Source organism: Crotalus tigris, unplaced genomic scaffold, assembly GCF_016545835.1.
Source record: "Crotalus tigris isolate CLP2741 ecotype Arizona unplaced genomic scaffold, ASM1654583v1 scf7180000020766.1290978, whole genome shotgun sequence".
NCBI lineage: Eukaryota > Metazoa > Chordata > Lepidosauria > Squamata > Viperidae > Crotalus > Crotalus tigris.
The window spans coordinates 696,035-708,934 of NW_024098168.1; positions in this window are offsets into that span (position 1 = coordinate 696,035).

The window sequence follows — 12,900 nt, forward strand, 5'->3', positions numbered from 1 at the left end:
CATTTTCTGTTGAAGGAATGAAGGGCCTCTAAGTGATTAAGCTCATGTCTTGCATGCTAGTAAATCCCGAACAACTCTAGTTAAAAGTGGCTGAGACAACTACTGCTGGTCAGAGTAGACCATATAAATCTAGATATAGAACAGTTTTATTCTGAGTCAGGATATTCAAAATGACATTTTTATTATTATTTTCAATACTACCACAATGATTTAAAGGAGGAGAAATAGAAGAGTGAAAGCCCTTGATTACTAATCTTTAATATTTAAATGTCTCTTATTTAGTGTGCAGAGCTCTATACAAAAATCTCAATATTTCTTACAAAAGCTATGTAAGTTCAATCATCTGTATTAATCCTATATTGTAGATGGGTGAGCTAAGACCTAAAGATAGGTGCTTGCCAAAAATTATCTAATGAGAGTTGAATTGGCAGCTTTCCAGTTCAAAGCTCATTCTCTTAACTATGATTATTCACTACTTGATTTGCTTTTTTAGAAATGAATATTATGAAAAAGTAATGAGTTTTTTTTCCAGTTACCATTCATTCGAAAAGCTCAACTATATCAACTTACTGCTTAGTGCATGGGAATTTTTGTAATGTGTAATTCTTTTCAAAAAGCAGGGATAAACATTTAGTTAATAGTTAAGGTATCAATAATTCAGTTTTAGATATATAGCTATATGGAGGGGGGCGCAGTGGCTCAATGGTTAAAGACATTGAGCTTGTCAACTGGAAAGCTGACAGCCTGGGTTGAGCTGAACACCGCTGCCTAGAGTCAGACATGACTGGATAGGGGAAACCTTTACCTTTATGTTATGTATACATATAGATTTTCAAATACAGGGGCTGAATTATAATTATTTGAAAAATACAACAGGAACAGTATCATGATTGAAGTAAACCAAGATGGGTTATTGGGATAGATAGATAGATAGATAGATAGATAGATAGATAGATAGATAGATAGATAGATAGATAGATAGATAGATAGATGATAGAGAGAGAGACACACAGAGAGAGAGAGAGAGAGACACAGAGAGACAGAGACAGAGAGAGAGACAGAGAGAGAAAGAAGAAAGAAGAAGGAGGAGGAGGAGGAGGAGGAGGAGGAGGAGAAGGAGGAGGAGGAGGAGGAGGAGGAGAAGGAGAAGGAGAAGGAGAAGGAGAAGGAGAAGGAGAAGGAGGGAGGATATTGTTGATTGACAATTGAGCCACTGCCCCTAATACCCCATCCCTTGTCATCAATCTTATCTTTCTAACTACAGAACAAAAAGAAAGCCAAGTGATAAAAGGAATTATGTGCAGAATGTGTAGACTAATTTAAGGAAAGGAAAAATAAAAGAAACCTGAATTGTTTTTTACACTAATAGTACTATCACAATCAACATAAAGATAAAAATGGGATAATACAAATGCAAAATGTGGGTGATTACAGAGGAGGAAAGCTTGCCACAGTACTAATGAAAAACATTTAACTTCATCATATATTCATATAGAAAATGTTTAAAAAACAGACCAACAGGACCAAAAATATATAAACCTTGAATAGTCCTTGCAATGTTATGAACAGTTTGTAATCAACTAAACATACAAAGAGCCATTAATTGTTCAGTTAATCATGGAACAATCTATGTTTTGTGCATTGACAAAGCAAATAATTTGCGGTCTCAAATAATAAGGCAATAGTCTTTTCTGATAATAACTTGATATTTAATAACCCTAGTATTTACCATTGGTATATACAATCTAACTATAGCCTTTATACAAATGTTCCTTCTTGTGACATTGCTGAACACCTGAACCTAGGTAACTCCTAAAGTCAACACATTGTACTGTGTACAGTCATCTAAAAATGCAATAGTTTATGAGCTTAATTCCTAGTAGAGGGGTTGAACACCATAAAAAGATCTATGGCTACATACCATATGTCTGGAGAGTCTCCAACAGAACAAAAGTGATTATATGCTGCCTTCTGGCAATCAATATAGCCAGTAAGTCAATAGATTTCAAATCTAGGAATGCTATGACCTTCTTAAATGACAAATTAATCCCATCAATAAAATTCTTCATGCATACAATACAGATTAATTTGTGAGCTATTAGTTTAGCTTTAAATAGATTCCTTATCTTACTCCCTACTTGCAAATGATGGAGTCTGTTTAAACTTAGTCCCACAGCTGTCAGAACAAGACCTAGTTCTGGCAACCCACCTGCTTTCTGAGTGTAAGCTTGATTGTATCCTATAGGCCAGAGGTAGGCAACCTTGGCTCTTTTATGACTCATGGACTTCAACTCCCAGAATTCCTGAGCCAGCTATGTGGGATTAGAATTCTGGGAGTCATGAGTCATAAAATGAGTCATAAAAGAGCCAAGGTTGCCTACCCCTGCTATAGGCAAAGTGGGATCAAGCTGTCTCAGGTTCCATCCTATATCAGAAAAGTTAAGGGCAGAGTATATTTGGTGGGAGGGAAGAGGAAATCAGGCTCTGAAAGTCAGAATATTTTGATATAATTGTTTTCAGAGCCACCACCTTTCAACTGCTCCTCCTTCCACCTCAAAGAATCACCCCACTTCCTTTCTGTTACACTCCATATACACTTCCTATGTACACTCCTAATGTGCATGGTATTGCTATGCTTTCCAAAGAGAGGGTGTGTAATCCAAGGCAAGGAAGTGTAGTGTTCTCTGGGTTGCTGAATGCATTTTTGATTAAATGAATAAAGAATGCTTTGAATGATGTTAGAGATATGCTGATTGGATATCTAAAGGTCTATATACCTTAAGATATTCATGATGCATGAATGTTAGTAGAATTTTTCAATGAAGAATTTGAACCTGAAAATAAATATATCACAAACCAAAGTAGTCATGCAATACAGAAAAAGGAATGAAAAACTCCAATTTTACTTAAATGACGACATTTTAGAGGAAGTTTGTGAATTTTTGGAGCTAGCTAGAATGTTTATTAGAGATAAAAATAGAGAATTTTAAGATGTACAAGGCTGGTTGAAAGATAATGCTTACCGTGTAGTCTGTTGGGGGAATGGCAATTTGTTGAAGTAAGTAAGCACACATAGATGTGCATGTGTGATTCTATTCATCCTGTTATACTGAAGGGAGAATATGTCAGAAGAAAATACATGGATGGAATGTATAGGAAATTAGTTTCTTCAAAAGTGTGATAAAATAAGGAGAAAAAGGGTCAAGAGTGACTGAATTCAGTTCCAAAAGAAGTGACCAGTATGAAAGATGCATGTTGAGATGACTTGATTGTAGAGCAAGAATGAATGACAATCAAAATGCAAACAAGATATATAAAAGAAGAGTGAATGATTTAAGAGGAGGGGGAAGACCAAGAAATTCATGATGGCATGAAGTTGATAATTCTTAAAAAAGAAATGTGAGAATTTTAGAGAAAGAAAAAAAAGCAATATATGATTCAGCAGATGGAAGCATGAATGGTTGGTTTGTAGGGATGGAAAACAAGAGAAAATTTAAATGAATAATAGGGTGTAAACCTAATCAAGTTAATTTTTTTCCCTTATATCCTGATTCCAATTTCATTACTTAGTACTTCTTGGAGGGTTTTTTCTAAGCTTTGCTTACCCCAAAAGGGAATACTGTGATGAATATGTATGTACTTTACAAAATGGAGGCTCATGCTGAGAGAAACCAAAATTGACAATTAGTTCACTCCTAATTAAAAGTACTGAAGTTCAGTTTCTTAGTCAAGGTATTTGAAGCATTGGCAACACTGCTTGACCAACATACTAGATATGTGGGGGGGAGGTTAAAGGGGGCAATAGGAAGAAGGAAGGAAGGAAGGAAGGAAGGAAGGAAGAAAGAAAGAAAGAAAGAAAGAAAGAAAGAAAGAAAGAAAGAAAGAAAGAAAGAAAGAAAGAAAGAGAAATACTACCAGTGGATAAATGCCAGCTAAGAATAAGGAAGGAAAGTTATAATGCAGTAAATTTTTAAGAAATATTACATTAAACACAGGGATGCAGGGAAGAATATCATTTTCACAATATTTTTTAATTAGGACATTCAATAAATGGCATTTCAACAGCCAATCCATTTCAACACATGAAACATGATTAAGGTTCTGACCCTACTGTGCCAATTGGAAGGAGTTTCAGCATAGCAGAAAATTTTAATTATTAAAGGGTTGCATAGGTGGTTCTGCTCTGTTTGCCCATAACGATCTCAATATGTTGTGATTGTCTCAGTCTTCTAAAACCACCAGCAGCAAACTGTGCCTTTCACGCACTGAATCCAAGCATTTTCAAACAACCAGCTAATTGGAAAATTGTAATAAAGTGAAAAGCATGTTGCATGGCTGCATATGAGCCAAGAAGATACTAACATCTCCCTCAGTGCTTCTTGATAGGTTCTTTTTAAGCTATTACAGTCAGTAGTATAAACCAGTTCTGACTAATAGGCATTCTTCTAAGTAGGAAAAGCATGGTATTTTTCACTGTGGTGAAATCTTATGCACTTGTCTTTAGAAATATGGCATGTAATAAGAGTAAATTCAGTTCTCCAAGGACCAGTTCTCATAAAGAAAACAGTACTATTCACATACCAGAGGGAAGTTTCGGTAACTGTGAGAACCCTCAAAATTGATAAACTACCAAAAAAAAGTGAGAAAAAGTTGGGAAACCCCTTTATTTGGGTTTACTTCTTTATAAAGAAGTAATGATAATGACCAATTGAGCAGATGAAAGAAAATGGAATTAGTTATGTGCAACTGAGTCATCAACAAATTCACAATGTGCAGTATCCCTTATCTCCAGCAAGAATCCATAAGGTTGTTGAATGTCTTCCTGAACTCATTTATCCACTTTGTCTATTTTGACTGCTTCTGTTTCTCCTTAGCCAAAGGAATACCTTTAAAAAAAAGATAATAAATAACAAACTTAAACTTCATAAACCCTGTACATTGCAACATTTTGTTGCAGATCCCACTGTCATAGATTGCATAATTTCCAGAGAAATTAGATTATGTGACAAAATTGAAGATAACAGATGGATTACTAACTAATAGCTGTCTCTAAATGTAGAAATATAAGATGGCAGATGAATATTACTCGTTCGATTGTCTAGCTACAAGCACAGAAGACCATGGATCATACAATGGTTCATGTAGCAACACACATTTTCTGTAGATTGTTGGTCATAATCAAAGAATCACCCAAAGACTGTTGACTGCAAAGGCTGGGAACAAAGGATCTGGAGTTTAAACTCCAGGCCTGACATACATGACTTCATTCTTGTGCTTTGCAGCAGTCAGATTTTCTTTCTTTCTTTCTTTCTTTCTGTGAAGTTTCTGCTAATAGTGAATTAAGCATTGCATTTCAATGGAGTATCAAGTTCTTACTACTTACTGTCTTGCATCTGAACCTCCCTTGGGCTTTGCCTGCAAAGTATGTAAGCTATCTTGGAATAGGGGGAAAACAAATTCTTCCTCCCCATTGATTTGGTGTTTGAACTATTAATTTCATTCCTGGGGCTGAGTGTCCTGAAAACACTGCTACTTAATGCTAAAAACAGTTTACTGGTCTGAAAAAAGTTGTTTTCTTAGAAAAAAGCATGATCTGTCTTATCAGTGACTTTGGGCAGCTTGCAATTAAAAGAAAAAGGAAAAACAATAGACTCTTCACCACTGTGGAGAAAGGAAGTTTTGGCAATCATCAATTTAAAAAAATCAAGTATATGATCAATCATGTGTCTCAGCTCTTCAGTAGGTTGAGTCTGTTCACAGTTGTCTTCATGTCCATGAACTCCAAACCTTCACTGAAGATTGAAATCCCCAGAAAGCAATCAAATCAAGCATCTGGTCCAGCACACCTACAGTTATGTGTATGTATCTAATTCCAAATAATAATAAAACACTAAACTCCCAGGAAGCAATCTTCCAACTCTGTCTTCAGAATGGTCCCAATGAAACAGAAAGTCCAAAATGCAGCTGGAGAGCTCCTCACTTGGAGACAGCTCTAAATCAGCAGCTGCTGATCCAGATCTCCTACAACATGCACATTACCTTCTTTGGAGGTCCCTTGGTAAGCCAAGGCTTCCATGATACTAACAGGCTGCCAAAATGGTGACTGCCAGCCTAAGGCCACCCAAAATTCTGGCGTCAGAGACTATCCAGCATTCCAGAGTCCCAGATAGTCTCCAGGCATCTATATACCTCCAGCCAAAGTGCTGTGTTTCTTCCCAACTAAGCAGGCTGGCTGAGAACTCTTGCAGCATTTCTCCAGTGCTCACAGATTGAATGCTAGTGGTGTTGCCACTTCTCGGCTGAGAACAGAGCACTACTCCAACTGTCACTGACAATGCTTTGGACTGCCAAATGGGGGCCAACCATCTCTGTGCCATGTTCTAACACAGTATGGCAGCCACCACACTTTTAATATTTCCCCAAACACTCTAGTCACTGCCCCATGATTTTTATTTTATTTTATTTAAAAAAAAGAATTTCTAAAATGCCTGAAAATGAAAGGGGGGGGATGGAATCCTCATATATAAATTAAAATTTAGGGAACTTGAAAGACAGAGTTCAGCAAAGCACTAAACAGCCCAGAAAGATATGACCCCAAAGACATTTTAATGTTACCATTAACTGATCTGAACATTTTTAAAACTTGCTATCTTTCTTAGAATATTTTAATATTTTTCCCCTTGTTTTCCAAGTTCAGAGATTTATCCTTTTAAAATATCTGGGCCAATAATCTTTGAACTATTTGTGGATTATCTTTGAGAGCAGTTTCCTCACCCTTATTCTCATCCTTTTCATATGTAACTGACCTTGAAGGCAGAATTTTGTTGACCTGTTTAATCAAGAGTTGGCAAACATTACGAACAATATGGACCATGAATATATCCAATCTGTCCCATTAACATTTTTCTCACCTTTCTTTGCTGAGGAGCACTGGAGCTTGAAAACAAGCTAGCATAAGCTGCATAAACAATAGAAAGCCTTTACAGTATTATGCTATATTGTGCAAAGAGTAATAAGAGTGAACTGTTTACCAAGAAGATGCAAGAAGGCATCCTTCCTTTCCTTTCCTTTTTTTTTTGCAATGATGTGTTTGTGTGTGTGTGTGTTCATAAGGTAGATTTCACTTTAATTTGTTGTGTTTGAATGCACAGAAAACTATAATTGGAAGGGCCTCCCAATTGTCTCCAGCAATGTTACAAGGTGATAGGTAACAGTGCCCCAAAGATGCTTTGGATTACAATTTTCATCAGCCCCAGCCAGCCTGCCCAATACAAAAGGGAGAAAAGTGGTCAAAGACTGTCTAGCTGTAGCATAATTGCTTGCTATACTTTCTACCTACTGTCTTCCAGCAGTTATGTGCAAATGCTGACTTATGAGATGGGAAGGATCATTACTTGGATAACTGGGACGAGGAGAAGAACCCTTGAAGCTTTTTGAAAATGTTCTCTGATGTTGAAGCTGTGATATTCATGATCTATAGATAAAGAGATGCGCTTCAAGAGTTGCTGAATCATTTTATTAAAAAAATGCGATTGCCCAATATGCCTAGTGAGCAGGAACTAAAAGTGCAATCTCTGAATGACGCCAAAGGTATTTTTATGTATTTGGTGGGCTAATAATGGGACGCATAAATGTAAGTGAGTTGCTTTTTCATTAAAGCAGCATCTCGTCTCTCAATATTTCACTTTGAATGAACAGTTAGATTGTTGTCATTTTCAAATCTCATTAGGCTTCATTGAGGAGCTCTTGTTTATCTTAATGACTCACTTTTTGATAACATTTAATTCAGGGGAAAAAAACTCTTTGCAACTGTGTGTTAAGCCTTCCCATCAAGATCTATTAATTGGAAAAATATACAGTATGTTGGATTAATTGTTGGACAGTTACTATGGGAAAAAATAGAGCTTTGTTTTGTTAGACATCCTTGCCTGGAAGCCAAAGACATTCAAACACTCTCCGTTGTTTAAAAATAAAGCTTGTCATAACAAATGTTGTCTTTTAAGAAGATTATTTATAACAGACCAGATGTTATTCAAATAACAAACATTAATTCTAGTATAGTAAAGCCAGATTAATCAAAATGGATTAATAGGAGTCTCTGTTTTCATTTTGCTCATACCCACAACAGAAATCAGCTATGTGCACAAAGCCTTTGGTTAAGGTAACTCTAAGTATTAGTAAACAAACAATATGGACAGTTGTACCTATGTTCCCATAACACTGGAAACTTGGCAGATAGCTATGTGTTGCAAGCACATTAGAGAAAAGACAGACATCCAAGTTCTGTATCACAAATCTCCATGGAATTCCCTATAAAATATGAAAGCCATTGAAGAAGAAGAATGAGTGGAAGAACATTGAAATCACATTATTGTGATGGAATTCTAGTGGGATGATCAGGTCAAAAGTAGAAAGGCTAAGCTGAGAAATTAGAGAAAGGAGCCAAAAAGAGAAAAGGGAATTGGTGGGATCAAAGAAAGAGAGAGAGTGAATAAGGGTGCTAAGTTAGCTGGTGAATGAGAAAATAGACTTCAGTAGAAGAGAATATGTTTGGCTCAGGGTTGAACTGTAGAGTCCTGGGTGTTCTCTGGGCTTAGTTGTTCACTTTCAGTTGTATTACCAATTAGGTAATGCTGTGCACTGTGCACTGATTACGTTACCTAGTTGGGTAACAAAACATCTACAAACAAACAACCAAGAGCACTCAGGACTCCACATAATACCTTTCTTTCTTTTTGTATAGCATTTACTTGATGCATCCAATATAGAAATATATGAGAACAGTAAAACCAAACTGCAGACAAAATGGTGGACAAACAAAACAGAACAACAGACCTATAATGGTCTTAACAGACATTGTAAAGGTAAACGTTTCCCCTGTCCAGCCAGATCCAATGAGGCAATGCTCATTTCCATTTCTTAGCCAAGACACCCAGCATTGTCCAAAGACATTTCTATCGTCATGACTATAAACTGAGGTGCACGGAACACTCTCACCTTCCCACTGAAGTAGTACCTATTTATCTACTTGCATTTGCATGCTTTGGAACTGCTAGATGGGCAAGGATGGGAGCTCATCTCGTCATGTGGTGCTCAGGTCTCAAACTCAGGCTGTCAGCTTTCCAGCTGACAAGTTCAACATCCTTAGCCACTGAGCCATTGTGCCTTCCATGACAGAATGTATACTTGAAGGCAAAACATTATGATCTATAAAATTATCAGAAGAAATAATCTATAGAGACTGGACAGCCATTTGTCCAAAATGGTATAGGGTTACCTGCCTGAGCAGGGGGTTGGACTTGATGACCTCCAAGGTCCCTTCCAACTTTATTATTATTATTATTATTATTGTTGTTGTTGTTGTTTTGTTATTGTTGTTATTATTATTATTATTATTATTATTAATCATCGCAGTCAGTCAGATGTTCAGACTGGATTTGGCATTTTGTCTACCTATCGAGTCCTTACCAAGGACCTGGGATAGGCAGATGTGGATGTTTGATGGTGTTGAAAGAAAAGTCTTCATCCTGGTTCATCCAAGCCGAGGATAAATAAACAACATGGCGACTGCTTTGGAAAGAAGTTTACAGTTTATTGAAGAGCCAGACTGAAAGATGGTTCTGGCAGGAAGGAGGAGAGAAATCAAGGGCTGAGCACATGTGGAGTAGGTTTTTATACCCTCTGAAAGCCTTTTGTTTGGAATAGTTTCCTGTTCCTGTGGCATGAACTTTGAACTAAATCTGAGTGTGCTTTTCTGGGCCTTGGTATCTGTGGTTTAATCCTATTATGTCCCAAAAGTCATATCCTGCTTCCCTGGGGCTGGGCTAATGACTCTTAGAGTTTGGGTGGGGTATGAAGATTTTAGGTCTCTTTGTCTTCTTGATCTCCTAGCTGGTTTACATCTGCATTTGTATAGAGCTGGCTCCTGCTTGGGACAGAGAGATTTGGGGCTATCAAGGAAAACTGGGCATGCTTTTCTGCCTCTTTAAGATCCTTGAAGGAAATATATTTTTCTGCCTTTTTAATATTTCCTTCTCTGGGGAGCTGACTTCCCTCAATGGTATTACAGATATCGTCGCAGGATGGAAGCAGTTCGTAGTAAGGCTGCCTTTTGCAATTGACTATGGCGAATTTGTCAATGCCAATGGTGTTCAAGCGGTGCTCCAGTTGTTTTGGGATTGCACCCAAGACGCCTATTACTATTGGTACTACCCTTGCTTGCTTTTGCCACAGTCTTTCTATTTCTATTTGTAAGTCTTTGTATTTTGTTATCTTCTCCAGTTCTTTCTCGTCTATTCTGCTGTCTCCAGGCACTGCCACATTGTTGTTGTTGTTGTTGTTGTTGTTGTTGTTGTTGTTATATTGCTGAACTTAAAAGGAACAACTGAACAAAAACAGACTCAGTAACATCTGAGGTTGAACTGCATCTGAAGGAATATTCTCAGATATTAGCTTTGTGAAAAAGTCATGATTTCACCACAATATCCTCCCACAAAATCTCCAAAAATTATAAATTGAAACATTGCCTGCTTATAATGGGGTACATAAATGAAAACACTCCAAATTATAATAGCAAATGGATAATAAAATTAATAAAATGAGTACAGGAGGGAGAAAGTTGCAAATTTCTCATTTCTTATGCTTTACAAGATACTTGCTTGTCCTTTACTTTGTATTGTGTGTGTGTTTTACTATTTGTATTCCAGTGGGTGCAAAGATATTATGCTATCTTATGTTATCTTTAAAGCACACAACTCAAGCATTTTCTTGAGTAGCTCCAATTGTTCCTTGTATGCTAGTAAAAAGGTCATCAGAATAATTTAAAATTATTCTAATTATACTAGAGGAAGGAAGTCTAATTGCTATGGAGATATTAAATGAATAGAATCTTCTGAAGGCCACAGTCATTCTTATCCCTTTCTGTTTTAGCCACTTAATACACTGCAAGGCCTTACAGCTGAAACTGCAGTCAAATAGCATGGAAACACTGCTGTCAGCTATAAAAATTGTGAGGCACTAGATCACGTCTCAACTTCAGTGGAAAGAAAGCAAAGCAAAGCAAAGATAAAAGACAAACGTTGGGTTGTGATTCCTTTTCTCAGAAACTATAATCCTGCCTGAATCTTTTTTCCCCATATTACATTGTTTAAGTAAGTTGATGTGAAATTTGTTTCCACTGTTGGCCAACCTAACAATAATCTGGATACAGTGGAAGAAACAAAGGGCAATAACAATGTGAAGTGTTTTTGATGCTGAAGATGTAAATTGGAAATGGAAGCATAAATTCACAAAATAATTTCTTATGTATATATGTGTGAATACATAAGTATAGAAGATGAGACTTGCTTCTTAAAACACCAGCAGAATGTTTTAGAAATATGTTCATATTAAAATATGAACATTAATGTAGGAATTATCAGACTTTTTAAAAATGAGAGTTTTTATACTATTTTTACTATAGTATAAATTTATCCCATTCTCATGCTTCTTCAGGAAATGCATCCCTACACAAATCCAGGGCAGTAACTCTTTATGCTTGCTGCTACTTATACAAGGACAGTGGTAGGATTCAGCCAGTTAGCACCACTTTGGCAGAATCAGTAGCTAATTTTTTGCTGCCCAGGCCCAGAATGGACTTCTGGAAGCAGCATCCACACAGAGAACTGGTTGTTTACATATTTGAATCCCACCACTGAAGAAGGATATCAATAAAGAGTGCATAGCAAAGAAAGTTGGTTTTGTTAAAAAAAAAGAAGTAAAGAATAAAGAGCATGCAAAAACATTTAAACAAGATAGTTTACCAGAAATATGGACGATCAAGAATTGGGTGAATAGTAGTAATTGACTAATCACTGTCTTTGAAAACTGACAACAGCCTGACAGATAGAAGAGGAGATTTCCAAATGAACAAAAAGATAATATCTGACTGAAAATGGGTGTGATTTGGAAGGTTATACAAGATCTCTTATCTCCTCTTATACAAGAAGAAAAAGTAGAAGCTAATAGATTAACAGTGTTAATATGATATAAACAATATAATGTGCGTTTTCATATAAGCAAAGTTGAGCCATAGAAGCAGATATTCCATCACCACAATTATTATTTTCATTTAGTTGTAAATACGGATCTGAATATACATTTAGATTGAACTTAAGATTGTTAGCAATAACAATTCTTTTCCCGTAAGATTAACCACAGAGGTAAAATGACAGGATGATGTAGTATTAATATTTCTAAGCGTATGACAATTCCCCATAAGATTTTATCTTCTGTAAAAGCATGGAATAAAATGTTGGAAATGTATTGAAAACTGACATGGCAGAAATAAACTTTCTTGTTATCCCCTCTCATAAGACATGCTTCAAAAGTATGTATTTTTATTAGGATCTACTTTATTTTTAATGATACTGAAGTCATAGAGTTAAAATGACCTTGAGGCATACAGTATAAATCAAAGGCATATCACTCCATACCTGTCCACTCTTACAATAGAAATAACAGAATACTAGGTAGCTAAAAAAAAAAAGTTAAAGCAAAGATATACAAAAATATTAAGAAACCTGAATCAATATTAATCTCGAACATTTAAGAAAACATATACAAACACTGAACATTGATAACTTTTCTAAACAGTACTAGGTCATATTTAGCAAATGATTGGCCTGACAATGTATCTTAAACTATTTGCTATTGATTCCTAAGATTCATTCCTGATGATCAATATCTTTAACAGAAAAGAAATATAGGAAAGCCTGAACACCAGAAAGGTTTTGCACTCTGTTTTATAGTTTAAATTGTGTTGTATGAGAGTGAGTTTTAATAGTGTGCCACATGAAAAATTATCAGTTAATTCCACAACGGAAAAGAAGTAGTAAATGTAATCATTTGCCAATAAACACT